The 18941-nt window shown below is 37.5% G+C and overlaps 1 long non-coding RNA gene across 1 annotated transcript; it reads left to right on the forward strand.

Annotated features, from left to right (window-relative positions):
• The first annotated feature begins 16048 nt into the window (after positions 1 to 16048).
• LOC145498249 (uncharacterized) lies at positions 16049 to 17951 on the forward strand. Its single transcript, XR_014050843.1, has 3 exons — positions 16049 to 16122; positions 16755 to 17376; positions 17705 to 17951. It is a non-coding gene; the product is annotated as an uncharacterized LOC145498249 (long non-coding RNA).
• Positions 17952 to 18941: the final 990 nt, after the last annotated feature.

An 18941-nucleotide genomic window follows, 5' to 3' on the forward strand; every position in this document is an offset into this window, starting at 1 on the left:
ATTTTTCTTGTCGATGCTTTATTGTGAAACGAACCGGCTTTTTTCCGCTTTGGGAAAGTGGTTTAAAAAATTTGTCCACGCCTTTTCCTTCGCGATTGCCGCTTTTTTCAGAAACTCAGGATCTTTCCACATATTCGCCATTGTATTTGAACACAATTTTGTATGTTAAATATAAAATGGTTGTTCTAACTATTGTCACACAAGAGAACGGAGGGACTATCTATTTTGAAAACCCGATACCGAAAGTACATTTCATGAAACTCATATCTTGTAGTTTATTCAACAGCTGGGACACTTTGAAAAAAGAAGGTTCAGCCGCCTTGGGAGATAAAGACAAAGATAAAGCTTTATCAATCAGTAAATTACTCCTAGGGCATTATAGTTTAGAAAGAATGGCAAAAGAAATAGAAGGTCTGTTCGGCAAATATAACTATAAGTTGGAAACAGCAATAAATCAACCTGTTGGCCAGCTTGTAATCAGAAATTTTGGGTTAAAACCGATTGAACTTGATTACAATTTAGCCGATTTGCTTGGTATTGGGCGAAAGTTGAAGACTATAACATTCGTAAAAAGGCTTACAGCTCCAACGACATATTTTATTCATTGTGATTTGATCGACAAAGAACGGAATCTGTTCAATGGCAAGAGGTCAGATGTCTTAGCCCTGTTTGATGTGAAAGGGAAGCCTTTTGAAAAGGTAAGCTACCAGGGTACTCCGTAACAGGTTTTGCGAGACTGCTCTACAGACGAGTTTATAAATAGCATCACTCTTAGCGTCAAAGATGAGAATGGCGAACTCTTTGATTTCAAGGGCTTCCCGCTTATTTTTGAATTAGAGTTAAATTAAATTTCTTTATATACACAATGTCTTCGGCAAATGTGTTACTAAGCGCGCCGCCTGTCGAACCTATCTATCCAGTACTGGCGGCTCCTTCTGAAAATTTCCGCTTGCAAAAGATCAACGAGATTTCAAACACTTTGGACCACGAGGTCGGCCACTATCGCCTCGTCGCAAAAAAATACAAACAGGCAAGAAAATTCGTTAATTGGAGTGCTGCCGGCTCCTGTGTTCTCTCGGCAGCGTTTTCCAACGCAAGTTTTGGCTCCGCTCTGTCTGTGGTTGGCCTGCCGGCAACAGTTCCTTTAGGCGGCGTTGGGGGGTGTTTCGCTTTCGTTTCTTCGGGGCTGATACTCGCCAGCAAAAAACTTGATTCGAAAATAAAGAAACATCAAGAGATTACCACGCTCGCCGTTGCCAAGCGGGATACAATCAACAGATTGCTCTCCAAATCTTTGAACAACAACGAAGTGTCTTCCCACGAGTTTGACACCATCCTTTCCGAGTTTCAACAGTATAACGCGCTGAAGGAACAAGTACGAGCAAAGATGCTTCGCCAACCATCAAAGAGAAAGCTTGCTGACGTTGATGTTCAGAAACTGGAGAAAGACATCCGCGGCAGACTTGAAGCTGAACTGATAAAAAAAATAACAGAGCCCCTCCCCCCCCCCCCCCCCCGCTTCGAACTGACTTTTAGAAACAGACGGTTTTATTTCCATATTATAAAAACATGCTCGTCTGTTTCCACTTGATTGCGTTTCTCGCCCACGAATATTTCACACCTGAGTGGCAAAAAAATGTTCGTGATATTACGCGCGAGGTCGTTTCGGCTATGCTTGAGGCGAATTCCTTTGATGGCGATGAGGTTTTTTACTAGGAAACACCCACCTTTTTTGCTAACGCTCCCTGCCAAACAGGAACCACTCATGCCAATCATAACCCCAGGAGCATACTTTTAAAAAATTCTTGTACTCGATGTTGTCTTCTATGAGAGGTGGGATTGGCGATATTTTATGAAGAGTTCCCTCCCTTTCGAAACAGGGGAAATAACAACCCTCGAAACGGCAGTTCGCATATTCAAAACAAATTATCGTTGGTACAATCTGCTGCATGTATTGACAAAAAGGCAGTTTTGAAATATGCTCGTGTACATTGCCCCAGCCCAAATCCTTTTTTTCCCTTCTTTTTATTGCGAGATACTCCTTGTAAATCATCTCGCGAAGCTCTGGAGGGAGGTTTTGAATGGAATCTGAAAGTTGGCAGTTGTTTGATTGTTCGGCAGCCATCTCGGCGTATATACTGTGCGGATACTTCTTCAATAGGAAGTATTTCTGTGACACTTTTTATTACACTCGATCGCATGACGCCGATGCTTCGGAATCGGAACAATACCCTGCTGACCCTGCATATCCTTTCCGCGCTTTTTTTTCTTTCATGGACACACACATAGAGACTACAGTTTCTGTGCACAGCATGTGTAAACAGAACTGTTTTCAGCTGCTGAAACGACTCCCACAGTTAAACCCGGGGTGGGGGTGGTTGGGGTTTAACGGTGGGGGTCGTTTTAGCAGCTGAAAACAGTTCTGTTTACACATCTGTCACAGAAACTGTAGTCTCTATGTGTGTTCTCATATTTATTTAATTATAATACTGATGTAAATTAATTCTGTAAATAATGCACAATAAAAGTTGATTGATTGATTTAATTTGACAGTTTAATGATCTGTTGATTGTGTAAGACCTTTTTTTTTGTAAAAAAAAAAACAACAACAACAACAGAATAGGGTTACTTGAAAAAATGAGGACACATATATGAAAGTGAGTACCTTTATTACATTCCTTGCAAGGAAACATGAACAAAACTCCAATACAACAAAACTTTCCTGAGTTCAACAGATTTTTATTCTGCTGCAGCTTACAAACCTATGTAAATAACCAGGGAGTAAATAGTTCTTACCATTAAAAAATTTTCCCTTCATCTATCAGCACGGCTTATATTTATTTATTTATTTATTTATTTTATTTATTTATTTGCAATAACAGAAGGGAAACCAATGCTTACTTACAACACTAACTCTATTTACATTATATTGCTCTAATTATTTACACTATTTAAATTACAATAACTAAACGACTTACGTTACTAACAAATACAGTTACTCGACTTACACAATTAAGAAATACAGTGACGACAAGGGGCAAAGAAAAAAAAAAAACTGAGAAGAAAAATAGCTAGTTATCATTACAGCTTGAGGTTGTAGTACAGAAACATAAAAAAACAGACCAAAGGCATGTGGTACATTAAAAGTAAAATGAGTTATGCATCTGACAGGAGATTAGAAATAGATTAATGGGTAGGAGATAGATAACCCTACAGAAAATATAATCTAAAATATTAATTAAATCCTCATGTATCCTGTAAGAGGTTTCCATTTCTTCGTGTCCCCACTTTTTGTTTCTATCTCATATTGTAATTTTAGTGTGCATATGAAAAGCGTAAGATTTGGATGATCATTTTTTGTTTTAGCGAGCCATATGTGATATCGTGCTAAGAGAAAGCAGTAATTTATAAGAAGCGCAAATTGAGAGATATCTGGCCTCAGACCCAAAGCAGTAATATTTGTCAAAGCATAATCTCTAGGAAGTAAATTTAAGTTTTTCAGCCATTCAGTAAGTTTATTCCAAAAGTGAGATGTTTGACGGCATGACCAAAAAAGATGAATTATTGACTCAGAGGAGGTGTGACAAAAACTGCACTTTTCATCGCCCTGTAGACCTATTCTAAATAAAAAGTTATTGGTTGCTATACGTCTATGTAAGAATTTAAACTGAAACTCTATCAGCTTAGTGCTCTTTGTGCATTTTTTAGCTAAAAGATAGGCAGCATTCCAATTCATGTTGTCATTTATTGGTAGGCCACAATCCTCTAGCCACTTCTTTTGACTTGACTCTGGGGTTAAACTCTTGTTACTAATCAGTTTTTTATATATTATTGTAGTTGCATTTTTGACCTGCAAAATTCTTGTTGTAAGTGGCTCATATTCGTGGTCGGTGTTCTGTAAATCTTGAAAATTAGAATCAGTCCGAAGAGACTTTACAGCCGATATTAATCCGTAGAAGCTGAGAGGGCGAGGGTCTATTTCATACTTACAGCGGAAATCATTTAACGAGAGAAAGTTGTTGTCCGGTCCTAAAAGATGTTTCACCCGAGTTATTCCCTTGGTGAACCAATTTTTTAAAAAAACTGTTTTGTTGGCTATCTTTATTAGGGAGTTATGCCAAAGTTGTTGATCCAGAAAGTGATCTTTCGATGTTATTTCAGGTTCAAAGTTAACTTCCGCCCAGATTCCTAATAGTTCTTTTAAAAAGGCATCCGAAGTTGTTATTGTCGATAAGGTGTCTCTAACGTTGAGGTTGTAGGAAAAAAAGTTTTGACAGCCATATTTTTTTAGGGTTATATCAAAAAAGATTTTCCATTTTCCCTTATTGTTGTTATCTAAATATTTTTTAATCCATGTGGTTTTGAGAGATTTATTGAAGGAACTAATATCAATCATTTTTAGGCCACCACCACCGAAATCATTGATCATTACCTTCCGTTTTATCTTGTCGCCTTTACCATTCCATAGAAAAGTGTAGAGTAAATCATTTATTTCTTTTAAAACCCTGTAGTTTGAGCGAAGAGGCGAGAGTAGATAAACCAATTGGGAGACCACTAGTGATTTGATAACAGTGATTTTCCCTAACAATGTGAGTCGGCGGTATTTCCAGCATCTCAGGATTTCTTTCACTTTTTCAAGTTTCTCATTGTAGTTTAAAGAGGCAGATAGGTCGGGATCTGTTGAAATCCATAGACCTAGGGATTTTACTTTGTCTTTTGGCCATTTAAGCTCTTTTCCTGATAACAGAATTTTATCACTTCCAATACTTGCGCCAATCCATAGAGCTTCCGTTTTCTTATCATTGAGTCTGAGGCCAGAGACTTTGCTGAAATCGTCAAGCATTGCAAGGGATGAAAGGAGAGATTCACGTGACCCGTCTAATATAAGTGTTGTGTCATCGGCATACTGACTTAACTTAATTTCCACATTATTTACAGAGATTCCCTTTATATTAGTATTTTTCCTAATTGCCGTGGCCAGCACCTCTGCCGATAGGATAAATAAATAAGGTGAGAGCGGGCAGCCTTGCCTAACACCTCTTTGAATTTCAAAAAAATTACTTGCCCATCCATTATTCAGAATACAGCTTTCAGTATGACTATACAGGGTTTTCACCCAGTTAATTAGCGAAGCACCAAAACCGTAGGATCTTAATGTTCCATATATGAAGGACCATTCGAGAGAATCAAATGCCTTTTCAAAGTCAATAAAAAGTAACAGGCCCGGGATATTCTTTTCTGTGGCATATTGGATAATAGAGTCAATGAGTCTGATATTTTCGTCTATAAATCTGCCCTTCAAAAATCCTGTTTGATCGTGATTGATAAGGTTTGGAGGTACTAATTTAATTCGGTTTGCAATAGATTTTGCTGCGATTTTGTAATCAGTGTTCAAAAGGGTAATAGGCCTCTAATTTTTGATGAAGTATAGTTCCACATCTTTTTTTGGAATTAGTTTTATAACCCCTCGTCTTTGTGTTACTGAGAGGCAGCCAGAGTCAAAAGCATAGTTGAGGGCCGAGATTAAAAAAGAAGAAATGTCTTTCCAAAAAACTTTGTAGAATTCGGCGGGAAGTCCATCCGTGCCTGGCGTTTTGTCAGACTCCATCTTCTTCAGGGCTTCGAAACATTCCTTTTGAGTTAAGGGGCCTTCACATAAAGTTTGTTCTTCATTGGTCAAAGAAGTGGAGTTCACTTCAGAGAGGAATGTTGACTGGATGCTGTCGGGGCTTTTTGACGTATAAAGATTTTTATAAAAAGTCGTACATTCAGATAAGATATCTTTGTCTGTGGTGACAAAGTCGGTGTCATTAATTTTTAATTGACTAATTGTTCCTTGTTTACAGTGCCTTTTTTCGAGGTTTAGAAAATATCCGGAGTTCTTTTCGCCCTCGTTGTACCATTGCGACTTTGACCTAATGATAGCGCCTTTGGTTCGATACTCAAAAATGTTTTCTAGCTCTTTCTTTAAGGTAAAAATTCTTTCAGCAACAATATGATATGAGGGGTTACTATTGCTTGCATTGTCTAAATGTTTTTCTAACAAGGCGATTTCGCGTTCCAACATTTCTTCGCGTTTCCTTGTTGTCGCGTTTTTGTATGCAGCATAAGATATTGATTTTTCTCGCACCTTTAATTTAATCATCTCCCAAACCAGAGCTGGGTTCACTGAGGTGTCGTCTTTGTATTGTTTCACAGTGCTTTCAATTGTTGTTTTAATTTCTTGGACATATCTCATTTCGGATAAAGGGGACGTGTTCAACTTCCAAAAACCTTTGCCTCTGGGGTTCGAGTGTAAAGCTAGATTCAGAGTAATCATCGAATGATCCGTTTTGAAACCAGGAAAAATATCTGCATGGGTCACATCACATAAAGATGATTCACTTACTAGAAAAAAATCGAGTCGGCAATGTATGACTGGTTGGTTTTGGCGCCAAGTATATCTCCTGGCTTCTGGGTTGAAAAGTCTCCAAATATCAGTCAAACCAAGATTTTCAGAGAAATCTCGAATCACTTTTAAGGCATTTTTGTGTGTTCTGGCAAGGCCACCCCTCTTGTCTTTTTCGACGTCAAGAACTAAGTTAAAGTCCCCACCAATTATGATTTCACCACATTTAAAGTTTGATAAATGATCGAAAAAACCTGAAAGAAGTTTGGATCGTCTTCATTCGGAGCGTAGATGTTAGCCGCAGTCAGACGCTTGCTATCAGCAACGATATCACATATTAAAAAGCGTCCATTCGGATCCGAGAAAACCTTGTGGATCTGGCAATTGAAATTATTATTGAAAAGAATACCAACCCCTGCTTTGTTGCTGCTGCAGCAGCTGAAGAGCGCTTTGTACCCCCATTCACAAGACCATATATCGGTAGTTTCTCGAGAACAATGGACCTCTTGCAGCATATATATAGATTGCTTTTTCGCTCTCAGCCAGTTAAACACCTCTTTTCTTTTGGCATTGTTTCCCAATCCCCTGACATTGAGGGAAATTATTTTCAGATCTGTTGTATTGTGAGTAATGAAGGAGGCTGAGTTGACTGTTTTGCATTTTCACAATAAAAGATATCTAAATGACCACATGCCTTTAAACTATTGTTAATTAGATAGATTTTTATGCCCTGGAGACAGTAAAACGAAAACACACACAAAATGAATAAAATTACTAAAGGACTTATGGTGGAGAAATTAGGCAACTTGATTGCTTGCTACAGCAAAAAAGAGAAAAAGCCTGCAACTCTATTAGCCCGTTTAAGTTGCCGACCGCCTCTAATTGGTGAAAAGCATATTGGCAATAACGAAACTGCGAGAAGTTTGAACAATTTACCGGTCAATCTGAACAAAGTTTATTTAGTGTTAATTAAATAGTAAATTTTTGCCCGATCGGCCACAATATACCTCTGATATACAATTTATCCGGTTGAGATTGGCTGAAGGAGGCAGCAACTCCATTTTTCCTGGCATCCTTAAAAGCTCCCATCTGTACTTTGCGACGGGTAATGATTTCCTGGGGCAGGTCTCGGAACATTTGAAAGTTAGTGCCTCATGTTTCCTTGCAAGGAAACATGAGCAAAACTCCAATACAACAAAACTTTCCTGAGTTCAACAGATTTTTATTCTGCTGCAGCTTACAAACCTATGTAAATAACCAGGGAGTAAATAGTTCTTACCATTAAAAAATTTTCCCTTCATCTATCAGCACGGCTTATATTTAAATCCTCTGGTCAGTGATGCAATTTCCACGGCTGATTTCCACAAACGCTTCCGTGTGTCCATAAACAAATTTTACCGTGTCATCGATAGACGTAATACATGTCGTATCCTGATTACTTTGCTTGAAAGCTTTAACAACTGCACCCCGCTCTTTAAACTTCTCCTTTTTTTTATCGAATATGAAGAGAAGAAACAACAAGAACACAGCTATCGATTCCTGAATTTTTCCAGACGGTCCACCACAGAATGCACCGCGATACCCGTTGATAAAATATTACACAAGCTGGCAATCGTGTTTGAAGCGGCGACTGTATTTGAGGCCGCTTTGTACTCCCTTTTTAACTCTAAATCACCTAACTTAAGCGAAGTGAAAACACATGTCAACGTTCCGATCTGTTCACATCTGAAAAATACACTCTATTCCTCTCTCCCCTCTCTAAGGATTAGTTTCTGAACATGAGCAGATATGCAGGCCAAAACTACGCATGCGTTACCGGATGTCCGTAAATCACGGACATCCGGTAATGGCTGTCAGTCTCTTAATACATTTAAGAAAACAATTCGGAAACGCGACTACAGTAACTTTTTAAACAATGAAAGATGCAATTGCCGCCTTCGTGAATTTTAATAATAATCATGTATATAGCTTTTTTATCACATAAATTTTTCTTATTATTGTGATAGTTGTAATTTTTTTAGGTAGGTGTCCACAATTAGTAGAGGGGACGCTTCCCCTCAGCTAAACATTTTAGACACGGTAATAAAGTTTATTATTATTATTATTATTATTTGGTCACGTGGTCGCGGAAACGAAGTGCTCTGGTAGCAGCCAAACAACTGAAGACCTGCATTAATAAGTTTTATGGCTGCAGTGATCTTAGGGTTATTTTCCAAAGCGCTTATCGCATCAAGTCTTTATTTCCCTATAAAGATAGGATCAACCGTTCCCAACTGTCAAAAGTCGTGTATAAGGCTAGTTGTTGGGACTGCCAGGATTTCTACATTGGAAAAACAAAACGTAGATTGCATGACAGAAAAACTGAACATTTTAAATCGATTACGAGTAGCTGTCATGCTTCTGCTATTGCAGACCACGACACGTCAACTGGTCACAACTTCAAATGGGACCACTTTGATATATCAGCAAAAGGTCGGACAGATACACATTGCAAGATAAAAGAGACTCTGTTAATAGGGGAATTAAAACCCACTCTAGCTAAATGATAATGTAAGCAGCGGGAAGCTTCAGTTTATCTTTATTAGTTTGCATTGTTTATATGCAAATTTTTCTCAGCTTCTGTCATTGTAATTGTTAATTAGTTACTAATTTTAAATTTGAATTTAGTTGTTACTTCTATAATAATAATAATAATAATAATAATAATAATAATAATAATAATAATAAACTTTATTACCGTGTCTAAAATGTTTAGCTGAGGGGAAGCGTCCCCTCTACTAATTGTGGACACCTACCTAAAAAAATTACAACTATCACAATAATGAGAAAAATTTATGTGATAAAAAAGCTATATACATGATTATTATTAAAATTCACAAAGGCGGCAATTGCATCTTTCATTGTTTAAAAAGTTACTGAAGTCGCGTTTCCGAATTGTTTTCTTAAATGTATTAAGAGACTGACAGTTTCTTTCATCGGTCGTCAGGTGACTCCAGAGCTTTGGCCCCAGGTATCAAGTAAATGAACTTTGTTTCTTAACATACGTTTTATTGTCATGTTTATCACCGCAGTTTGCGTGTTATTTCTTATCAAGCTACGATGGCCAAAGAAAAAGAGTATTTTACTATTTAAGGGGAAAGAAGACTCTGGGAACGAGATTGAAAGCTTCGCAAAAAGCTGCCCTTGCGCAACCAATCAAAGGTTGTTTGAATAATTCATGTTTATACTTCATACATAAGCTGACAGACGCTAAGACACAATTAAATATCAAAGGTGCTATTGTTAAGTCCATTTTTCTTGACTTGAACCCTGCGGACGGGCGGACAAAACCAGGGTCGGATCGGACCACGGATCGGATCAAGGAAAAAAATTCAAAATTCAAAATTCAAGATTCAAAGTTTAAATTCTGTTGAGCAAATTACACTAGAGTGCCTACTGTGAGCAGAACGTTTTATTTAATTCAGGTGTGATATTCCTTTATTCTTTTATAATATCAAGCCAACTGGGAGCTGGTCACAGATGAATTTTTTCAGGCTGTTGGCTTTTGATTGCGATGATCAATCATGTCTTCATATCTTTCTCCGCAGTTCAACTATATGATATTTCGTATATTCACTTGCACTCTTCACCATCTATGGGTATATTACGAACTCACAATGTAACCAGCTCCCAGTTGGCTTGATAGCTCAGTTGGTAGAGCACTGCACCGGTATCGCATAGGTCATGGGTTCGGGTCCCGTTCAGACCTGAATTTTTTTTCAGGCTTTAATTTCACAACTGCTTAAGTTGTGTATATAATTGCGATGATCAATCATGTCTTCATATCTTTCTCCGCAGTTCAGATAAATGATATTTTGTATATTCACTTACATCAAAGGTAAACTGAAATAAAACGAGTCAGCATGGAAACACAAAAACTAAAAACACTAGAAAAGTTAAACACCTGATGATTTCAAACAATTTCCGTTTTTGAGACAAGTCTGTACTTTTGCAAGATGTGAACTTGGAATACGATATTTCGCACTGAAATAAAACGAAACAAACCATTTGTATTTCAAGGAAATATTGCTGTTTTACAAAAAATTATAGGAATAACATCGATAGTGTGAACGATAACGCAGCCCGAGAATGAAACAACTTTTTAACAGTTACGTCACGATTTTTAGAGTCATTTTTAGGGTCGTAAAGAGTTGCCTTTCAATAGAATAAAACCTTAAAATGACCGTGTTCCAGGATAGAAAACACTTAAGAGGCAAGAACAAATCAAAGCGCAGTGAGGATCGTTAAGGATGGTAAAGATTTACGAGGACTGCAAATGACGAAATTGAAAAACTTGGCTAGTTTTTTCAAGATGCGCAAGTCATGTCCTTAAGCTTCCGTACGTAAGTTTTCTCATTAACTGCAACGCACACTGTAACGCTCACATCCGACACGAAAATGTAGCCGAGAATTAGCTACATATACTAACAAAAATTTCAAAAACGAGAATGGGAGGTTCACGCAATCTTCGAGCCAACTAACGTTCAAATATAACTACATCTGCCTGTTCATTACAATTTAAATTTGCCGTAAATTAGGCGCTTATGTGGCTTTTTCTCTTGACTGCTACAGTGTACACGGTTATAAGTCTTTGTTGTGTACTCAAGCTTTTGCCTATCATTTGTTCATGTTAAAAGGACAATATAAGGTAAGATTTTAATGCTTGTTTATGTTTGCTTCCAATCTTTTATCTTTGTCGGAAAAGTTCCCAATTTCTGCGCTTCGGCAAAATGGCTGTCATCCCTCAAAATGCCATATAAATCACGAGTGAGTGTCAAGTAATTCTCTGCATGATGTGCAAAAAGATCCTAAAAATCGCTGCTTCAATATATCGAAGATCTGAAAGTTGATTCATCTCGAATTACATGTAACTTCTCTGTTTGATACGTAAAAAACACGCACCGAGTCGAGTGCGATTGGGGCTTCTTCGCCAGACTCCTTCCCGCCGAATCGCTTCCTTCTTCGCTGCTCCCGGGTGTGGCGCAAAGGTGAGCCTGCTCGCAGGCTATAGTAAAATTGGCAATGTACAGACTTTCATAGTTAAGCCTAAGTGATTAAATCGAATAACGACGATTTTCAAAATGACGGTGTCACAGTGATCTGGGTATCCCCGTGTTTTGGGTACCGCCGTACCCAAATCCCTAGTGTTTTGGGTACCCAAAACACTAAAATCGTTAAATACCACCGACTGGGGCAAGTGAAATCATCCATAATTCTGCTGAAAAACCATTTATCTTCTTACGAAGCTTTGTCTCAATAAATTAAAACTTGCTTAATCTTGATATAAACACTTTAAGTTGCTGAAAATAGTCGCAATTTATAACAGACTGTCTGATCCGAGTGCGCAGTTATAACGACATACAAAACACATTCACGCGCCAAAGTTCCTTGTATGAACATGCGCTTGGTGCCTATCGATAACCCTTGAAATGCACGTCATTTTAAACAAGAAGGGCGCATTCGAAGCCTCGGATAGTTCGGCGATTGAATAAAATCAATATTCGAGCGAACACACTGAGATACGGCCGTCACGCAATACGCAGGTCTCACGCTGTGACTGACCTCTGTGTGCGGTTGCTTGTCTGAAATAAACTTTGTCTTAGACTTATTCATTTGTCGCTCTTTCCTTGACCATCCCTCCTGTTAGATTTTGCCATTAAAGCAGTTTTTTTCTTCTGAGACATATATAAAAAATGCAAATAAAGTAGACAAGACTAAGTTTTTTGAACACTGGAAAAGTGGTATACCCAAATCCCTGGTGATGTGGGTATCCCATTCAATATGCTTGCTTGTTACCGTTTCTTTAATTCAGGGTAGCCAAATCGACCGAAGATAAAAAGACAAAGCAAACTTAAAAAGACGAAAGTCATGCCAATGAGGAAAGGACTAGAAATGCTAAAATGTAAGGGATACCCAAATCCCTAGTGATATGGGTATCCCTTTCAATATGCTTGCTTGTTACCGTTAAGGGTAGCCAAATCAACAGAAGATAAAAAGACAAAGCAAACTTACCAAGAGGAAAGGCAATTTTAAGGGAGGAAAGGACTGTAGAAATGCCAAACTGTAGGGGATACCCAAATCCCTAGTGATATGGGTATCCCCTTCCAGAGAGTGATCGTGGGTGTGTGTGTGGCTCAAAAACTGTGGCGACTCGAATTCTAGAATTTGTACTTCAGGGCTCACAACAGTGAAGCAGCTAAGGAAAACGCGGTAGAAACGAGCAGATCGACCTTTCAGTGCTAACAAGCACGAGCGAAAATGAAAACACAAAACTACGCATAATGAAGTTTATTTGTTCCGTTGTTAGTTTTTTTTTTTTTTTTTTTTTTTCGTTATATTTGAACTTAAGTATTTTTTCTCGTTTATCTTTTCAGTTGAATCACAAAACTACGCATAATGAAGAACGCTTAAGTACTACAGAGTGGGTTGCATAATTCCCAAGGGTCACGGAAAAACGTGACACCCTAAAGCAAAGGAAGTTCTAGTCGCTACACATTCTGTTGTAGATAGTGAGTAGCTTAGCAGCGTGCGCTTGTTAACGAACTGACCTACAGGCGAGTGTTTCCACAGTTTTTTCTGGTTCTCCCAAACTTTCACGAATTTGTTTTTGGTACGATGGAAACAGCGACTTTGTTTGAAGTTCCTGCTACAACTCCCATACTGACGTCAGAAGCCCAATAATGGCAGTCTTGCCATTTCAGATCCTCTTCCCGTAGACCATAATTCTAGAGGGAGGAAGGTCATATCAGACCACCTGTAAAATGTGTCTTCCATCAGAAAGTTTCTAAATATATGCAATTTTTGAATGCACAAGATGTATATACGTAACAACCAGTAATCACAGATCAGTTATTGTAAAAAAACGTTTTCGAAACCTGTCTCAAAACATATATTTCAATTTGTATTTTTCTATAGACGTTGTGCGGCCGTTGACAACTTACGATGACAAATCAACTTTTTAATTCGACGGCTTTCCAACAGAATTTTAGTGTATGTAATCTTTTGAGTTCCACAGTTACTAAACGGTGCAGCCGTCATTACTGATTTGCGTGCCAAAATTTTTGCCAGACCAGTCATTTGGTATTATCATGTATTTCAACTGAGATCAATAAAGGCAACTTGACCAAATACACTTTATTTCAGTAGATTTTAATGTTTCTCAGTAATTGCCTGAGAACTGTAAGTGTTTCTCGCTAAAGTTGTGAAAATACCGACAACACGAATTCACAGGCAGGGTTGCTAAAGGGGTTGTTTGGAAAACCCGAGTAGCGAATAGTCGTGAATAGCGAATAGTGCGAATAGTACGAATAGTCTCGAATAGTGCGAATAGTGGCGAACGGTCTCGAATAGTGGCGAACAGTCGCGAATAGTGGCGAATAGTGGACAAATGGTGGCAAATAGTGGCCAAATTGGGGGGAATTTGGTACCCAATTTTCCCGCTAAAAAGCATGGATGCTTATCAGTACAAAAGGTGTTTCTAAACGTAATTTTACCGCTGCAGAAGCGTAAATAAGTCTTTATTGGGTTATCCTTGTGTTTTATGTTTTCTTACTGTCGGCCCTAGCCTAAGTCCTGAGAAGAAAAGGTGATAAATTCACTGAAATTCTCATGCTTGTTTGGATAATTAATTAATGCAAGATGTAGCTTAGATGTTGTTGTTTTTATAACTGATTATCAGAGCAGCTCGTTTGTGTCTTTTCAGTTAATTGATAAACTAATCACACAGCACTTACCTCACATTCATATTTTATTGTTTTTTGTCACGTGATCAGTTTTAACGAATCCAGATCAGTGCTGAACTAAAGCGGTGACTATTGACGACTATTCGCCACTATTCGCTATTCGCTATTCGAGTTTTTTAGACACCCTGCTAAAGGCCAGGAAATGGTCAGGAAAAAGACATTTTCCCTATGGAAGAGTAAAATTTGTTAAAATCTTGTCAGTCATAATGAATGGGTGGAAAGGAGGGCTGCCCCCTGAAGGCAGTCTAGAAACCGTTACTATGTGTTATATATTTGGTTAGAGACATTTTATTTTTATCAAGGGAACTGTCAGGAAAAAGCATTGTTCTGGCCCTCTAGTCTTGTCTCTAACTCAAATCCTTGCATTGTGGGTAACAAATCATGTTTGGAATTCAAGACAGAATTGATGCTAAATAAATTTATCAGAATTATTTTTGATATGTTTATATTTTTTTGCTTCTACACAATTTTACAGTCCCAGTGTTGTCACCGAATAGTCTGAGCACGCCTTCCGTGCCTATCTTGGTAAACACCTGACACCTTCAGTTTACAGGGCTTGGCTCTGTAAAATGACAACACAACTGAGTATAAGACACGTTGTGCATTTAAAACGCGACGATGAATTTCAAACTCCCGAAGACACATGTTCTGTCTTTCCTTGGGGATTTTAGTGATATCACAAAGGACTTCAAGAGTCAACTTCTTGAAAACTATTCAACGAATTCATTTGAAATACCTGTACTTTTTTAGAAGAAAATAACTGACGACTGAGTGCGTGCTTTACTCGATATTTTTTTATTGATATAATTGTATGCTCTATTGTTTGACGCACAGAAATCTCAATGAAATATTCTGATGCAGCAAACACTTTTCTAGTAGGTGGAATGAATTTTAATCGTGTATATAAGGAAGTCTCAAAGGACATCCCGTTCGTTTTTGTGTCAGAAAGCGTCGTGTGTTGTGAAGGTGAACCAGTATCTTCGTCGATGTGCTCCTCTTCGCAGATAAGTATACGTTTTCGTTTTCTCATTTCGTGACCTTGTTCGCTTTTGGCCTCGTTTCGCTACGCTTGCCATTTTCCGCGGTTTAGTGGTTTAGTATAACCAGTTCTTTTAGCAATTTTTTACGTCCACATAGTGAAGAAATTGTTGAATACTGGGAGGGTGTGAAGCTTTCGGAATAAAGAATTAATTCAGAGCAAGATTGATCGAAATACAATATAGCACCAGAATCCCAGACCTAACACGTTTGTTCGCAGTAAATTTTCTAAGCGAAAAGAAAGCCAGTCACCACGATAAAATGCATTTCTCTAGTCTCTTGATTTCAGGCTAGCGAATACAATGTAATATGCCTGAAAATAGCAACATTGTACAACTACAAGACTGTTCTATTGAATAAAAGGAGATTTACTTCATTTATTGACATTTGCTCTCTTTTTTCCAAGGTTGAACACAGAGTGCACATGCATTGAAAGAAAATGCAGCCATTTTGAATTGTAGAGTTTTACCCTTCGCCTCGATGCAAGCAGACGACATCTGAAAGATTTTATAGTCAGATAAGCTCGTTGTCTTTTGCTTAACTCTTGTGTCTTATACCATTTACAGTATCAGTCCAAGAAAGAAAATAACTGATTTTCTTTTATCATGTTGAGTACATCCTGAGGGAAATATATATATAACCAAATGAACTGTCTTCCTGCAGTAAAAAAATAATAATTTTATACTGCTTTGTGCGTTCAAACGCTGCCTGAATAGCATTTATACTTTAAATGTCTCTGTGAACCGCTAACTCTCCATTGTTTTGACCAAATTCCTAAGCTTAACGCAATTTTTAAAAGTCAGAATATCAAAGCTTCCTCTTTTCTTTTTCATGCAGGTTTTAAAAAAGATATGCTGAGAGAAAACAAGTCCATTTTGTACGACAGTGCGTGGCTCTAATGTTCTTTGGTACAAAGTAAGTATTGTAAACATCTTGGTTCAGATAGACCAGATATTATCTTCGCAGTTTTCTATTCATTAACTGAGAAATGTTGTCTAAATGTACTACCAAAAGCTCAGCAGTAACGTTCATAAAATAGTTTTTGCCGGTGTTAGAAATTTATCTGCAACTAGCCTCACTTGGTTTCTGGAAAATTTCTGAAACGAACGACTGAAAATTTGCCAATGCAAGAAAAGCAACTTCGTTAGCTCTTGGACTCAGTGGTTTCAATCAGTAGTTCACTGCTTGCTATTGGCTGGAAACGCTTTTTCTGTACAATAAGTCCAGCACCTCAAATTTTCCGTTTTTTCCGGTTTCAGTCCAAAGTTAATAAATTAAAATCTCTTTCCATTTCAATACATTTCAAAGTATCTTGCAGAGAAAATCTTTAACTATTTTAATGCTTGTCCTCAGCAGAACCAGGAAGTTTGTTTGAGATTTTCCAACCAACAAAAATTTAGTGTTTTCTTAAATAATTTTACCATACAGTATTGATACCTGCTTTAAGAAGTCACTGCAGAATTGTCTGTTATTAAATTTATAAACACGTCTCGAATTTGTTGATGAAAGAAATAGTTCGTTTTATGTTTAATCTCCCTTTTTGCCAGGTGAACTCGGATATTGAAGAGAAAGTGTGGCCATTTTGGATTGCAGTGTGTAATTCTTAAACGCTCGTGCACTATGAGATATTGGAAAAATCTTATTAATTCAGATAAGTTCACCCTTTCCTTATTTTACTTGAATTTGTCGTCGACCACTTTAATAACTGTGTCATTCCAAGTATCCTGTAGAGAAATCTAATCGGGAGTAGTGAAAGATGAAATTTTGATCCTGTGGTGAGCGTGGGACAAAGAATTGAACATCTCAGTCCGTGACGGGATTCGAACCCATAAACTCTTAGATACCGGTTGGGTAATGAGGAATTGTTCTGACGTCCGAACGAATTCTTAAAAGTAACACGATTGCGAGAGATTTGTTCATCAATTTCAATAAAGAAATGCTTTAGAAAAGCACTGTAAATGTGTATTTAGGAGCAAATATTCGAAATTAACACAACTGGAGATCCGATAGTCGTTGGAAAGTAATTTAATTTGTTGTTTTTTTGCTCTTTTTATCACCAGGTTGAATGCAAACATCGTTTCAATAGAAAGTGTAGCCATGCTGGATCAAAGTGTGTAAGCTCTCGAAGCCTGGCTCAAGTTGACAGCCATTGAAAACACCTTTTTTCAGGTAAGTCGTTTTCTTCTCTGTTTACCATTGAACGGTTTCAGTCCAAAGAGTGAGCAGAGTCTGACCATATAAATGCCTTCCTGACCCTTGTTATAAGTATCTCAGTTGGAGAGAAAATATTGAAATCAGGATATATTGTAACTAGTAAGAAGGATTTTACTTGAAGATTGGAGACTTGTCCACTGACATAATGGAATCAAAGTTAACAGAATAAAACAACACGCTGGTGTTAATTATAACTTTCGCAAGAACGTTGTGAAAACAGTAAGTGTTAAGTGATACAATCAATATTAACCAGCTATTTTGTTGATGTTTCCTTTCCTTCTAGGTTAAATGCCCTTTCAAAGAAATATGTAGTCATTTTGGATTGCGGTGTACTGGCTCTTGGACCCTGGCCTGGAAATATCTTACTTCAGATAAGTCGTTTTCTTGTTTCTCTAGTCGTTTACCATTAACGGTTTCAGTCCAAGAGTGATCAAAATATAACCTCATCGTACCTCGTTGCGTTGTCAAGTATGTTACAAAGGCAATGTTACCAAATTCATAAACTAAGAACAAAAGAAATGTATGACAATCAATTGGGAAAATTAATATTTCGAGTTTGAGACTGATCAAGTGAAAGGTTGAACATCGCAATTTATTATTTTAAAGGACAACTTGAAACGGCCGAATATTCTCCGCAATGCAAAATTGAAGTGCTTTTTCCTGACATTTTGAATTAAAATTTAACAGAATAAAAACGTGGTGGTGGTACTAGTAATTGTTACAAATTTATTTTGATATAAACAATGTGAAAAACAAAGATTCTAAAGTAGCATTTCAGCTTACTCTCGGCTTGGCTTTGCGAACGAAGATTTAAGGAAGTGATCCACTTATGCTGCAGACAGAGAACCATGTACGACAATTTACGAGGACAATTCCAGTTTAATAGTACTGTGATAACTTGCAGTGCGAACAATGCTTTCCTTATACGAGGCCGCAAATGAACTTTAAAGGCGATTCATTTAGAGAAGGAATTGCTCAAAATCAAATGTGTTTTAAAATAGTATTGTCAGGCATTCAAGAACGAACAGCAATTTAATTTATAACGACTGATAGAGCTCGTGACTTTATCGGCATGGTCATCAATGTTGGAAGCTTGACCAAAATCTATATAAACATGCACTACTTTTTTGTCTGTATAACTGATATAAGCACAATGTTAAACATTGAGGTGAATGAAAAAATATCATCGCCTAGGGCAAACTAGTGTCTTGCTACACCATTTAATATGGAAAATTAACGTTTAGAACAGAGAAAACACAATTAATTTTTCAGGTGGCTGAAAATATTTACGAGCGTTGTTTGGTTTCGATACGTACTTGCATGTCCGGGCACAAAGTGCGCTCAAGCCTTGAGAGAAATGTCATGTTTTCGATGTAGCGATGTTTCACTGACATGGATTTCAAAGTGTAGTTTGAGTATTTTCTTTTTCTCAAGAAAAGAACAGTTTGTTGCACGTGAATAAAGTTTTTGTGTCAGTATTCAAACAAAGAAGAAACAAATAACATTCCAGCCAGAATAAA

Source organism: Orbicella franksi, chromosome 9, assembly GCF_964199315.1.
Source record: "Orbicella franksi chromosome 9, jaOrbFran1.1, whole genome shotgun sequence".
NCBI classification, from domain to species: domain Eukaryota; kingdom Metazoa; phylum Cnidaria; class Anthozoa; order Scleractinia; family Merulinidae; genus Orbicella; species Orbicella franksi.